The following is a 12,564-nucleotide window of genomic DNA, read 5'->3' as shown; positions in this document are numbered from 1 at the left end:
TTCATTGACAAATCAGAACACTTGGCAGCCTGGGGCCTGTACTGTTGCCTGGCAACAGTGGGTCAGAGCCAGTGTCTCTAGTTAGGGCTTGTGGGTGCCAGTTTTCTGCACAGTCCTCCGCCCTCCCCATGGTGCCTGCCTCATTTCTCCTGGTTGTTTGGTCCCTGCTCTGGGGACACAGGGGCTTAAGCAGAGTCCAGTCAAGGCAGAATCCCCAATGCAGGGTGGCTGAGTTTGTCTGCCTCTCTGTTCATGCTCTGCTCTTTGCCCCCCTACACCTCCACCCCCGCTTACTGCCTCTATACCCTTTCCCCAAAGCCTCTTCTGCCTCTGCCTGGGGCACATACTGTCTCTCCTCTATGCACCCCTCCCCCTGACCTCCAGGGCTCTACATTCCACGGCACCTCTGGTGCTATTTTAGGTGGGATTGTTTGTGCCATGATTCCTTGTCTCTTGTCCCCTCCTTTTCTGGCACCCAACACTAGTACATTCTGATATCTTCCCTTTTATGTCTTGCATTGGTGTTTGTGAAAAACAAGTCTTTATAATGTACCTTTAGAGCAATATCCATTAAAGCCAGGATCACACAACAAGAATGTAGTTGAACATCTGTGTGCTCTGCACTCCTAGACATTGGGAATGCCGTGGGGCCATAGATCTAGTTCTAGAAGAGGGATAGGGGAAAGAGGTGGATAGGCAATCACAGTGTCAGCCTCTTACTGCATCTGGAGAGGCAGGATCTTGCTTCCTTCAGTCCCCAAACCTGGAGGTGAGTTCTGTTTGCATTATGTGTTTGTGGGGCTCTGTTAAAAGCATTTCAGTGGAAAACCCCAGAGTTTGCAGACATCACCTGGACCCCCAGCATTTTTAGTAGAGACAGGGTTTCACCAAGTTGGCCAGGCTGGTTTCAAACTCCTGACCTCAGGCGATCTGCCACCTTGGCCTCCCAAAGTCCTGAGATTACAGGTGTGAGCTACTGCACCTGGCCAGGTAGTTGAATTTTGAGCAGGCAACTTGGAGGCCTGGGTATTATAGGTTGAGTATCCCTTGTCTGAACTGCTTGGGACTAGAAATGTTTTAGATTTTGGAGTGTTTACATATGCATAATGAGATATCCTGGGGATGGAACCTGAGTCAAAACATGAAATTCATTTATGTTTTGTATATACCCTACACAGCTTGAAGATAATTTTTTTTTTTTTTTTGAGACGGAGTCTTACTCTGTTGCCAGGCTGGTGTGGTGGCGCCATCTTGGCTAGCTGCAACCTCCGCCTCCGGGGTTCAAGCTATTCCCCTGCCTCAGCGTCCCGAGTAGCTGGGACTACAGGCTCGTGCTACCACACCCGGCTAATTTTTTTTTTTTGAAGATAATTTTATATAACATTTTAAGTAAGTTTATGTACAAAACAAAAGTTTGATTGCATTTTGATTGTCACCTGTTGCATGAAGTCAGGTGTGGAGTTTTCCACTTGTGGCATCATGTTGCTGCTCAAGAAGTTTCTGATTTTGGAACATTTTGGATTTTGGATTTTCACATTAGGGTTACTCAACCTGTAGTGATTTGTAGTGTGAGAGATTAGGCCACACAGCTTCCTGCACTGCTGCCTGGTGATCTGAACTGGGGCTCTGATTATTTTCTGTGAGGCCTTTGGAGGGGCCTGCACTAAGTGAGTCCGCACTGTTGGGCTCAGGGTGGAACATGACTGGTTGAGCCACCAGAGTTTGACAGCTTAAGGGCAGCTGTTATTTTATCTACAGAGTATATTAATATGTTAAAGATCTTTGGAAACGTACTTAAAAACAAAATGAAACCTTTCATTATGGAGGATTTTAAACAGAAAAATAATTTAGTGAACTCCCATCACTTAGCTTCAACAGTTTTAATTCTAGGCTCCCCCTACCTCGGATGATTTTAAAGCAAATCCTAGGATTCACTTTATTGGCAAATGCTTCAATATATGTCTCTCTAACAAAGAGTGGACTCTTTATAAACTTATTTTTAAGTGAAGAATGACCACCAGCCCTCCTAATTCTGATTCTCGTATTTCTGTGTTTGAAGCTGATTTTTTTCAGTTGTGGAATAATTATATTTACACAAAAGCTTGACTGATTTATTGATTGACTGAGACAGGGTCTTGCTTTGGCACCCAGGCTGGAGTACAGTGGCATGATCTCTGCTCACTGCAACCTCCGCCTCTTGGGCTCAAGCCATCCTCCCACCTCAGCCTCCTGAGTAGCTGGGGCTACAGGTGTGTGTCACCATTGCTGGCTAATTTTTTGTATTTTTTGTAGAGATGGGGTTTCACCATGTTGCCCAGCTCTAGCCTGGTCTTGAACTCCTGAGTGGAAGAGATCTGCCTGTCTGGCCTCCCAAAGTTCTGGGATTGTAGGCGGGAGCCACTGTGCCCACCCACCATGTTAAGGATTTAAAAGTGAACAATTCTGTGGCATGTGGTACATTTATAGTGTTGTGCAACCATCACCACTGTCTAGTTTCAGAACGTTTTCATCACTCCAAGAGAAAATGCACACTCATTAGGTAGTCACTCCTCAATTTCTGCAGCCCTTGGTATCCATTAACCTTCTCCCTCTCCATGGGGTTTTACCATTCTGGACATTTCATATAAATGCAGTTATGCTATATCTGACTTTTTGTATTGGCTTCCTTCACCTAGCATGTTTTCCAAGTTCATCCAAGTTTTAGTATCTATCTACACTTGATTTATTTTTATGACCAATAATATTCTATTGTATGGATATACCACAGTTTATTTACTGGTGGACACTCAGGTTGTTTCCACCTTTGACTATTGTGAATAGTTGCTTTTCTTTTTTGTTTTGAGACAGGGTCTCACTCTGTCATCAGGCAGGAGTGCAGTGGTGTGACCATGGCTTATTGCAGCCTTGACTTCCTGAGCTCAGATGATCCTCTCACCTCAGCCTCCTGCGTAGCTGGGGCTGCAGGCCTGGCTAATTGTTGTATTTTTGGAGAGACAGTGTTTCAGTGTTGCCCAGGCTGGTCTTGAACTTCTAGGTTCAGGTGATCTCCCTGCCTCAGCCTCCCACAATGCTGGGATTACAGGTGTGAGCCACTGTGCCTGGCCAGTAGTTGCCATTTTAATTTAACTTGTCATTGCTTAATTTGAAATGTGGTGATATGCTTCCTGGATCAAAAAGAAAATGTCACATGTGAGAAGGAAAGAGAGTGATTTACTCTTGACTCTCTTTATTGCAATAAACACATTTTGAAAGAATTTATAACAGTCAGTCATAGTGGCTCATACATGTAATCCCTGCACTTTGGGAGGCTGAGGCAGGATCAGTTGAGGTCAGGAGTTTGAGACCAGCCTTGCCAACATACCCTGTCTCTACTAAAAATACAAAAATTAGCCAGGTATGTTAGTGTATCCCTGTGGTCCCAGCTACTTGGGAGACTGAGGCAGGAGGATCACCTGCACCGGGAGGCAGAGGTAGCAGTGAGCCAAGATTGTGCCACTGTACTCCATCCTGGGTGACAGCAAGACTCTTATCAGAAAGAGAGAGAGAGAGAGAGAACGAGAACTTACAACTGAAATATAGTAAACATAACAGAGTTCATGCCTGTAATCCCAGCACTTTGGGAGGCCGAAGTGGGTGGATCACTTGATGTCAGGAGTTTGAGACCAGCCTAGCCAACCTGGTAAAGCCCTGTCTCTACTAAAAATTAAAAAATTTGGTGGGCGTGGCGGTGCACTCTTGTAATCCCAGTTACTTGGGAGGCTAAGGCAGGAGAATCCCTTGAACCCAGGAGGCAGAGGCTGCAGTGACCTGAGATGCCACCACTGCATTCCAGCCTGGACGACAGAGTGAGATTGTCTCAAAATAAATAAATAAATAAACATAACAAAAACTGTACTGCATATAATGTTAGTACGTAAGGTACTCAGAGGCCTCTTCTGATTGTTTCTGGTGACCATTAAGCCTGCTTAACAGACTGCTAGTCTGATGGGCAACACTGCTGCAGGTATGAGGATGAGCAGTGGCCTTTCTGAGCACTGGAATGGAGGTGGGTGATCAGCAGTCTCTGGGACTTTGCCCTACTCCTGAGTTACAGGGACAGACTTCTGTTTTCATGGGAGTCATTAACAGAGGAGCTTGTTTTCCTGGATACCAAGTCAGTGCCTTTATTAACCTCAGTGACACAGGAAAAGAGTCTGTGCCTTTGTCTTATGTTTGCATTGTCCTGACTGCATCGTTGTCAGTATGGAAGATGAAGTGGATTTGGTAGTGTGTTTTACGTGCAGGGGACTGGTTCCAGTTAAGAGTATGTTTCCAGCTAAGAGTTAGAGAGAGGGCAGCCCCTACTGAGTAGCCAAGTACTGACTGGTGGGCACCCTTCTCAAGGGCTACTTCTGTGGAACTGTGCTTTGAGAGATGCAATAAGAAGTGGCCTTTGCCACGTCTTTGGTGGTTATGGTCGCAGCGTTGGGGCTCATACTCCGCTGCATCATGGCGTATGTCCTCTTGTGGAGGGTTCGAGGGAGGCATTTATCTCAGGCCCAGGACAAGGAGAATCGTCTCTAGTGAATCTGGTTTGTTTTTTTATCTTGTGGACAGTGTGAATTCTCTGGCTACCAGGAAGCTCAGTTCAGAGCCATCATTTCCCTGCTGTAGTGTGACCTGCACTTTGGGTTCTAACCTGGTCTTCTGGCTCAACGCCTCCACCCCTTGTTTCCTTATTTATTGCTTGAGTTTCTTCATTTACTTGTTTTTTTTTCCCTTTCTTTCTTTGGATTTCTTTAAGCCAGTGATTCTCAACTTTGACTGTACTTTAATCAGCATCCTCTGGGGAGAGTTTTTTTTTTTTTTTAAGTGCAAGTGCTTGGCCCCCACCCCTTCTTTTACCTTGATTGGATTGATTTTTTTTTTTTGAGACAGAGTCTTGCTCTGTTGACCAGCTGGAATGTGGTGGCTTGCTCATAGCTCACTGCAGCCACCAGCTCCTGGACTTAAACAATCCTCCCTCCTCAGCCTCCTGAGTAGTTGGGATTACAGGTATGTTCAACCACATGCGGCTAATCATTTATTTATTTATTTATTTATTTATTTTTTAAGTGTGAGAATTAATGATTTATTGTCACCCAGATGGCAATTGGATTTATAGTCTTTATACTTTACATTTTTTGTAAATTAAAAAAAAGACAAGTTTTAAATAGCCACTGCTGGTTATGTTTTCAGAAAACATGACTAGACTAATTCATTAATGGTGGCTTCAAGCTTTTCCTTATTGGCTCCAGAAAATTCACCCACCTTTTGTCCCTTCTTAAAAAACTGGAATGTTGGCATGCATTTGACTTCACACTCTGAAGCAACATCCTGACAGTCATCCACATCTGCGGCATCCAAGGCTTCCTGAAAAGCATCCTTGCTGTCGATCTGCTTGACCATCTTGGCTGCTAGGGTCTGACGAGCAGCTGTTAAGACCGATGGAAACGGATCCAAAGCACCGAACCGAGTTCATCATTTATTTATTTTTAGAGACAGAGTCTCATTTTGTTACTCAGGCTGATCTTGAGCTCCTAGCTTTAAGCAATGCTTCTGTCTCGGCCTCCCAAATTGTTGGTGTGACAGATCTGAGCCACCATACCCAATCCCTCCTGTTTTCATTGTTCTGGGATGGGGCCTGAGCAAAAATGTTTCCAGAGTTCTCTAAAAACTGGATGTGATGGCCTATACCCATTATGCCAGTTACTCAGGAGGCTGAGATGGGAGAATTGCTTGATCCCGGAAGTTTGAGACCAGCATGGGCTACACAGCAGGACTCTTTCTCAAAAAAAAAAAAAAAAAAAGAAAAAAAAAATTAAAGATTTGAATGTGTGGTGGGGTTTGAGAACTACTGCTTTAGGCCATTTGATGTCTTATTAGCATCAGGACAGGGATAAGTAATCAAAAAGGGTGGAGTCTGGGAGGATAGCGGAACCAAAGGCCAGTGGTATGAGCTCAGAGAAGCATCATAAAGGGGATTATATAGCTTCCAGTGGTTTTCGGCTGGTGGCACCCAGTGGGAAAGCTCTGAGGGGCTCCTCTCCTTATCTAGAACCACAGGAGAGAGGCTCAGCTCCTGGTCCAGGGTGGGCAGGAGCAACTTAAAATTTAGCTGTGAAGTCCATGGGCCTGTCTAATGGTGGCACAGCTTTGTCACAGGGTCTTCTGGGCCATTCAGGACCCAAGTCCCACACTTGGAGCCTGATTTATGCTTAATACCATTTACTGTATAATGTGAAATGTTTCTTTAAACAAACTGAACCCTAATTTCTCCCTTCCCCCTCAAAAAAAAAAAAACACCCTAGATTTTCCTTTAGCTATTTTGTCTTTGAACAGAAATCTTGCTTTTTCTCCCTTGTTCGCCCCCTGATAATCAGTAGTTTTCAAAGATTGTATAAAAGTCAGGTCTACCAAAACAGGCTATATGCAAGATGGTGTTTGCAGGGTGCATTTATTTTTTGTACCAGGTCCCATGGAGATTGTTTAGGATGCCTGTTTTAATGGTCATCAGAGAAGATTTGGAAAGTATGCCTAAGTAGGAAGGAACAAACTAGAACCTGACCTATAGCCTTAGAACCTATCGGTTAAGTCCTAGTTTGGTCTGTTATCACTGTTAATATTTTCTCTCTTTTTTTTTTTTGACACGGGGGTCTCACTCTGTTGCCCAGGCTGGAGTGCAATGGCTCATTGAAGTTGCTGCCTCTCAGGTTCAAGTGATTCTCCTGCCTCTACCTCCTGAGTAGCTGAAACTATAGGAACGTGCCACCATGCCTGGCTGATTTTTGTATTTTTAGTAGAGACAGGGTTTTGGCATGTTGGCCAGGCTGGTCTCTAACTCGTGACCTCAGGTAATCCACCTGCCTTGGCCTCCCAAAGTGCTGGGATTACAGGTGAGCCACCACGCCCGGCCTGCTTTATTTTCTCTAAGTAGATTGTGTTTGTTTAGTACTCAGGGGTCTTTATGGTTTCTGTAACCATCATGGGATGGCTGAGAGCTTTCCCTTGACTGGCTATGCTGGGAAGAGGTCAGCTGCCCACTGTGATTTGTTTTGTATTCAAGGAAGCTTTTGGTCCTGGTCTCCCATGCTCCAGGTGGTAGGTGTCTGCAATCCGTCAGAAGCTTTGGGAGGCCAGGAGGGAGCTGTTTGGTAGGGGAGAGGCTTTGTTGGACTAATAGGGTATGTTGTTGTTGTTGAGACTGAGTCTGGCTCTGTCGCCTGGAGTGCAGTGGCATGATCTTGGCTCACTGCAACCTCTGCCACCCAGGTTTAAGCAATTCTCCTGCCTCAGCCTCCTGAATAGTTGGGATTATAGGCACCCGCAACTGTACCCAGCTAATTTTTGTATTTTTAGTAGAGACAGGTTTTCGCCATGTTGGCCAAGCTGGTCTCAAACTCCTGACCTCAGGTGATCTGCCTGCCTCGGCCTCCCAGAGTGCTGGGATTACAGGCAGGAGCCACTGCACCCGGCGATAGGGCGTGTTAACCAGTTAGGTGTGGGTAAGGGAAGAGGAATAAACACTGACTCAGGTGACTGCTGGTGCTGGTGCTGGTGCTGGTTCTGATGCTGAGACAGTGTGGCGAGAAACTGGCCTGGTGGAGAAGATGATTTCAGGGCCAAATAATGGGACCAAAGATTGCTAGTCCTGAGTGCACTTCAGAGACTTCCAGAATGGGGCAGAGACACTTAATGTTCTCTGGGCTTCAGTCTCCCCTACATGAGAGAGTGGAACTAAATAGTCTCCAGGTCCTTCCCAATTCCAGCGTGCTTTGATTCTGTCTTTTAAGACTCTTCTGTTGGGTGAGAGTTGCATTCCTGCTGGCAGCTGTTTGGTTGTTTCTGAGTGTGTTCTTCTCTCTTTGGTGACATTGGGTTGGGTTGACAATGGGAAATTGGCAGTGGGTGTTAGTATATTCTTTCCACACAGTTTATTGCCTCTCTTTTCAGGAATTTTCAGAAGGGAAAACAGGCCAGTTCCTCAGGAAATATGTTTGCCTGAGTCTTAGCAGCTAACTGCAGTTTAACTTAGAGAGCTAGTCTAGGCTGTGGGGTCAGACAGGTCACTTCAAGGTGACCCATGACATGCCAGTGTCTAGTAGTTTTCTTCTGGGTGCCCTTGGCATTGACACTGCATGTAGACAGCGTGGTTTGTGAGTCCCTGTGAGCAGGGTTCCCATAAGGGAAAGGTCCCTGGATCTCTGCCCAGCAGTGTTGGGCCCACCTGACTGGTCGCAGAGCCAACCCCAGTCTTCCCACAGGACTGCAGCCACGGGGTAGGACTGCTGTGTCAGTGAGTCTAGATGAGGGCCTGCCACGTATGTGGCTCAGTACACATCGGAAGTCTGCATGTGTGTGCCACATCATATTAACAACTGGTGGATATTAGGGAAATCCATTTAATAGAAATTTAAAGGCTACTGTGAAGGAATTTTTTTTTTCCATTTGGAAGAAAAAAAATCAGTTTAGAATTTGGAACAGAGAAACAAGTGTTACCTGCCTTAGAAGAAAAACATTCTATAACATAGTGGCTGCTTAATCAAGATCTTGGAAATTTGTCATTTTTGAAAACTGCCCTGTAAGGCTTGTGGAAATACAATTTGGATCCACTAGCTTCAGATTTTTCTCCTTTGGTAGGTGATAGGGAAACATGGTTTTGCTGCTTTTTCATCAAATGTGAGAGTTGTAGCTCATTGATCTGGCATCTTTTGAGAGTTGAGTCTTTTTAGAGGGAAATTCCCTGACTGACGAATCTCTTCCCTTTAGGGGATCAAAACTTTTCATCTTTGCTTGCAGCTTTTGTGTTTTTCTCTTTTACACTCTCCCTGTTCCCTGATTAAATGAAGGCCACGCTTGACCGGTTTCAGGGAAAAGGCTAAGGGTGCCTGGAGCAAGGTGGGTGGGACTTTGTTCACAGATGGGCCTTGAGAGAGTGACCCCTCCCTCCTAAATGCCCAGAGGAAGGGATTGACTTCATCATGGACATTCCACCTTCCTGCTTTGGCCTGTGGCCTTTCTTCACTTGCTTTTCCTCATTTTGCTTGGAATGTGCTTTGCCTGTTGCATATCCACCTCATCTGCCCCCTTGCACGCTCCATGGCTGGCCTAAAAGCTCAGTCTGCTGTCCTGTGCCCTTTAGACTTCCATGATAGGATTATCATCTGTTTCCACGCTCCCTGTGGACTGTGTCGCTGGAGCACTTTGCAGATGGGGACCATGTCTGATTGGCCTCCATCCTTCACCGCCAGCCCAATGCCTGGCAGGTAGCAGGAGGGCGGGAGCTGAAGAAAAGGCTTGCTGTACAAGTGGATGCCAGGAGCTCTGGTTCTTCCCTCCTTGAATCTGCCACCTTATGATGGGAGGGACACAGATCTGCTCAGGGGTGTGCTGGGTTTGTGCATGATGCTTTGGGCAGCCCACGGGAGAGGGCCAGGAGGAAGGAAACCCCGACCAGAGTGGATAGCAGGCTGGATGGGAACATGGACAGTGGGGGAAGCATTGAAGGCCATTTGCAGCCTTCCAGGTATGAAGCTGGAGGGGCCTGGAAGAGAGTACAGTGAGGGGCATGATCTCCGCTTATTGCAACCTCTGCCTCCCAGGTTGAAGCGATTCTCCTGTCTCAGCCTCCTGAGTAGCTGGGATTACAGGCATGTGCCACCATGCCCAGCTAATTCTTGTATTTTTAGTAGAGATGGGGTTTCACCATGTTGGCCAGGATGGTCTTGATCTCTTGACCTCGTGATCCACCCGCCTCGGCCTCCCAAAGTGCTGGGATTACAGGCGTGAGCCACCGTGCTCGGCCCCATTCTAGTTTTTCTTAATGCAAGTACAACAAACATAAATTGTATGTTATTTCTTTCTTTTCGGTAAATGAAAGATAGCATTCTGTGTATACTGTTTTGCACCTTATGCTTATTTTTTAAATTTATCCTGAGATTTTTCCGTGTCAGTGCATGGAGAATCCTTGCCATTCTCTCTTTCAGCTGTGTTGTATTGTGAAGTCGTCCCTATTTGAATGCTCACCCCGAGGAACGGGGCCTGGCCGTTTCCAGCTTGCCATTTCATGACATGCCGGCAATAGTTGTCTCACTGCATGTCATTTCCCACATTGGAGTCGTCCTGCAGGGTGGCATCCTGCAAGCACATTGCTGAATCAAAGGGGAAACACAGTTGTAATTTTGACAGCTTTTGCCCAGTTGCCCTCTACAGAGGTTGTCCCATGTTGCGCTCCTACCGGCAGTGTTGATGCCTGATTTCCCACGGCCTTGCCAACAGAAAGTTTAGTCAAATGCTTGGAGTTTTGCCAGCCTGACCTTTGTAAATAATATCTCAATATAGTTTTAATTTATATTTTTCTGAAGCGGAACTGATCATGTTGTCATGTGTTTAAGGACCATTTATAGTTTTCTGTTCTTTGATTTTTCTCTTGGGTTATTGTTTTTTTTCTCAATTTCCATGAGCTGTTTTTTATATTTTTGGAGGGTTAGTTCATTGACTTATGAGTTATAAATTTTTTTCAGGGTAGGAATTATCCTGATCTAGGCAGAGTCTTTAAATAATTCCATTCCTCCCCTTCCCTCTGCCCCATCTCCTTGTGTTTCAAGATCCAGACAGTGGCTTTGGGACAGAGCCTGGTCTCTATTGGGATAGAATTACACCTTTGGCTTCCTTCCAGGATTTAAGTTAATTGGCATGAGACACATTTTTGGTATGAAGTTATGGGAGTATGAATGTGTTTGAATTGTATCAGGATGGGCTACATGATGTGAGAGCAGCCAGCCACTCTCACCTCAGTGGCCTAACAGCAGAGGCTCGTTTCTTTTTCGTGCTGTGTGTCCAGTGTACGTGGTCAGACTTGATTCATCATAGTCGTTCATGATGCCAGGATGATGGTGGCACAAGCTTTCTTTTTTTGTTTTATTTTGTTTTGTTAACAGTTTTATTGGCTGAGCTCACTGGCTTACGCCTGTAATCCCAGCACTTCGGGAGGCTGAGGCGGGTAGATCCCTTGAGGTTAGGAGTTGGAGACCAGCCTGGCCAACATGGCGAAACCCCATCTCTACTAAAAATACAAAAATTAGCCCAGCGTGGTGGCATGTGCCTGTAGTCCCAGCTACTTGGGAGGCTGAGGAAGGAAAATTGCTTGATCCCAGGAGGTGGAGTTGCAGTGAGCTGAGATCTCACCACTACACTCCAGCCTGGGTGACAGAGAGAGACTCCATCTCAAAAACAAACAAACAAAAAAGGGGCCGGAGTGGTGGCTCATGCTTGTAATCCCAGCACTTTGGGAGGTCAAGGTGTGCGGGTCACCTGAGGTCGAGAGTTTGAGACCAGTCTGACAAATGTGGAGAAACCCTGTCTCTACCAAAAATACAAAATAAGCTGGGCGTGGTGGTGCATGCCTGTAATCCCAGCTACTTGGGACGCTGAGGCAGAAGAATAATTTGAACCTGGAGTCAGAGGGTTGCGGTGAGCTGAGATCATGTCATTGCACTCCAGCCTGGGCAACAAGAGCGAAACTCTGTCTCAAAAAAAACAAAACAAGTTTTTTTTTTTTTTTTCAGATGGAGTCTCGCTCCGTTGCCAGGCGCCAGGCTGGAGTGCAGTGGCTCGATCTCGGCTCACTGCAACATCTGCCTCCTGGATTTAAGCAATTCTCCTGCCTCAGCCTCCTGAGAAGCTGGGACTATAGGCACATGCCACCATGCCCAGCTAATTTTTGTAATTTTAGTAGAGATGGGGTTTCACCATGTTGGCCAGGATAGTCTCGATCTCTTGACCTCATGATCCGCCTGCCTCGGCCTCCCAGAGTGCTGGGATTACAGACATGAGCCGACGCGCCTGGTGAATAAAACAAGTTTTATTGATACATAATTTATTTGCTATGCAATAAAGTTCACCATCAGCATAGTCTTCTTTTAGAACATTTTATTACCACCAAAAGCAACCCTGTACCCATTAAGCGATCATTTTCCCTCCCACTCCCTCCAGTCCCTGGCAACTATCAGTCTGCTTTCTGTATCTATGGATTTGCCTGCTCTGGACATTCCACATAAATGTGGAGTTATACAGTATGTCCGCTTTTGTGTTTGGCTTCTTGCATTCAGTGTAATGTTGTCAAGATTCATCCATGTAGTAGAACGGACCAGAGCTTCCTTTTTAAGGCTGAATAATATTCCATTGTGTAGATAGATCACATGTTGTTTATTCATTCATCAATTGGACAAAGTTGTCTCCAGTCTTTGGCAGTCTAGAGTAACACAGCTGCGAACATGGTACATGAGTCCTTGTGTAGACATGCTTTCCTGTCTCAGGCTAGATAAGGAGGCTCCGTCCTGATATAGGCACCCACTGTCAGCACCACAGGGAATGTGACACCTGCCTTTTACTGTTCAGCAGAGAGTGACACACATCATTTCTGTCTCATCTTACTGCAGTGTCTTGGCTGACTTCAGAGGACTGGGAAAATGTACTTCTGTTATAGATCCAGAAGTGGCTGAACTGGAAATACTTGGTGACTAGAATCAGTACTATAGAAGAGAA

At 45.8% G+C, this 12,564-nt stretch overlaps 1 protein-coding gene and 1 pseudogene across 4 annotated transcripts in view; one reads left to right on the top strand and one right to left on the bottom strand.

The window, feature by feature from the left end:
- EPN2 (epsin 2) overlaps positions 1-12,564 on the top strand; it is a 94,951-nt gene that overhangs the window by 13,297 nt on the left and 69,090 nt on the right. The window lies entirely within an intron of this gene.
- On the bottom strand, positions 5,092-5,492 carry LOC116543538 (annotated as a pseudogene). Its single transcript, XR_004265607.1, has one exon. The product of XR_004265607.1 is annotated as a thioredoxin pseudogene (transcript).

This window comes from Sapajus apella, unplaced genomic scaffold (genome assembly GCF_009761245.1).
Source record: "Sapajus apella isolate SASKATOON/1434 unplaced genomic scaffold, GSC_monkey_1.0 scaffold189, whole genome shotgun sequence".
NCBI classification, from domain to species: Eukaryota; Metazoa; Chordata; class Mammalia; order Primates; family Cebidae; genus Sapajus; species Sapajus apella.
Note: the sequence above shows the minus strand (reverse complement) of the source record. Positions and strands in the feature narration are given on the sequence as shown.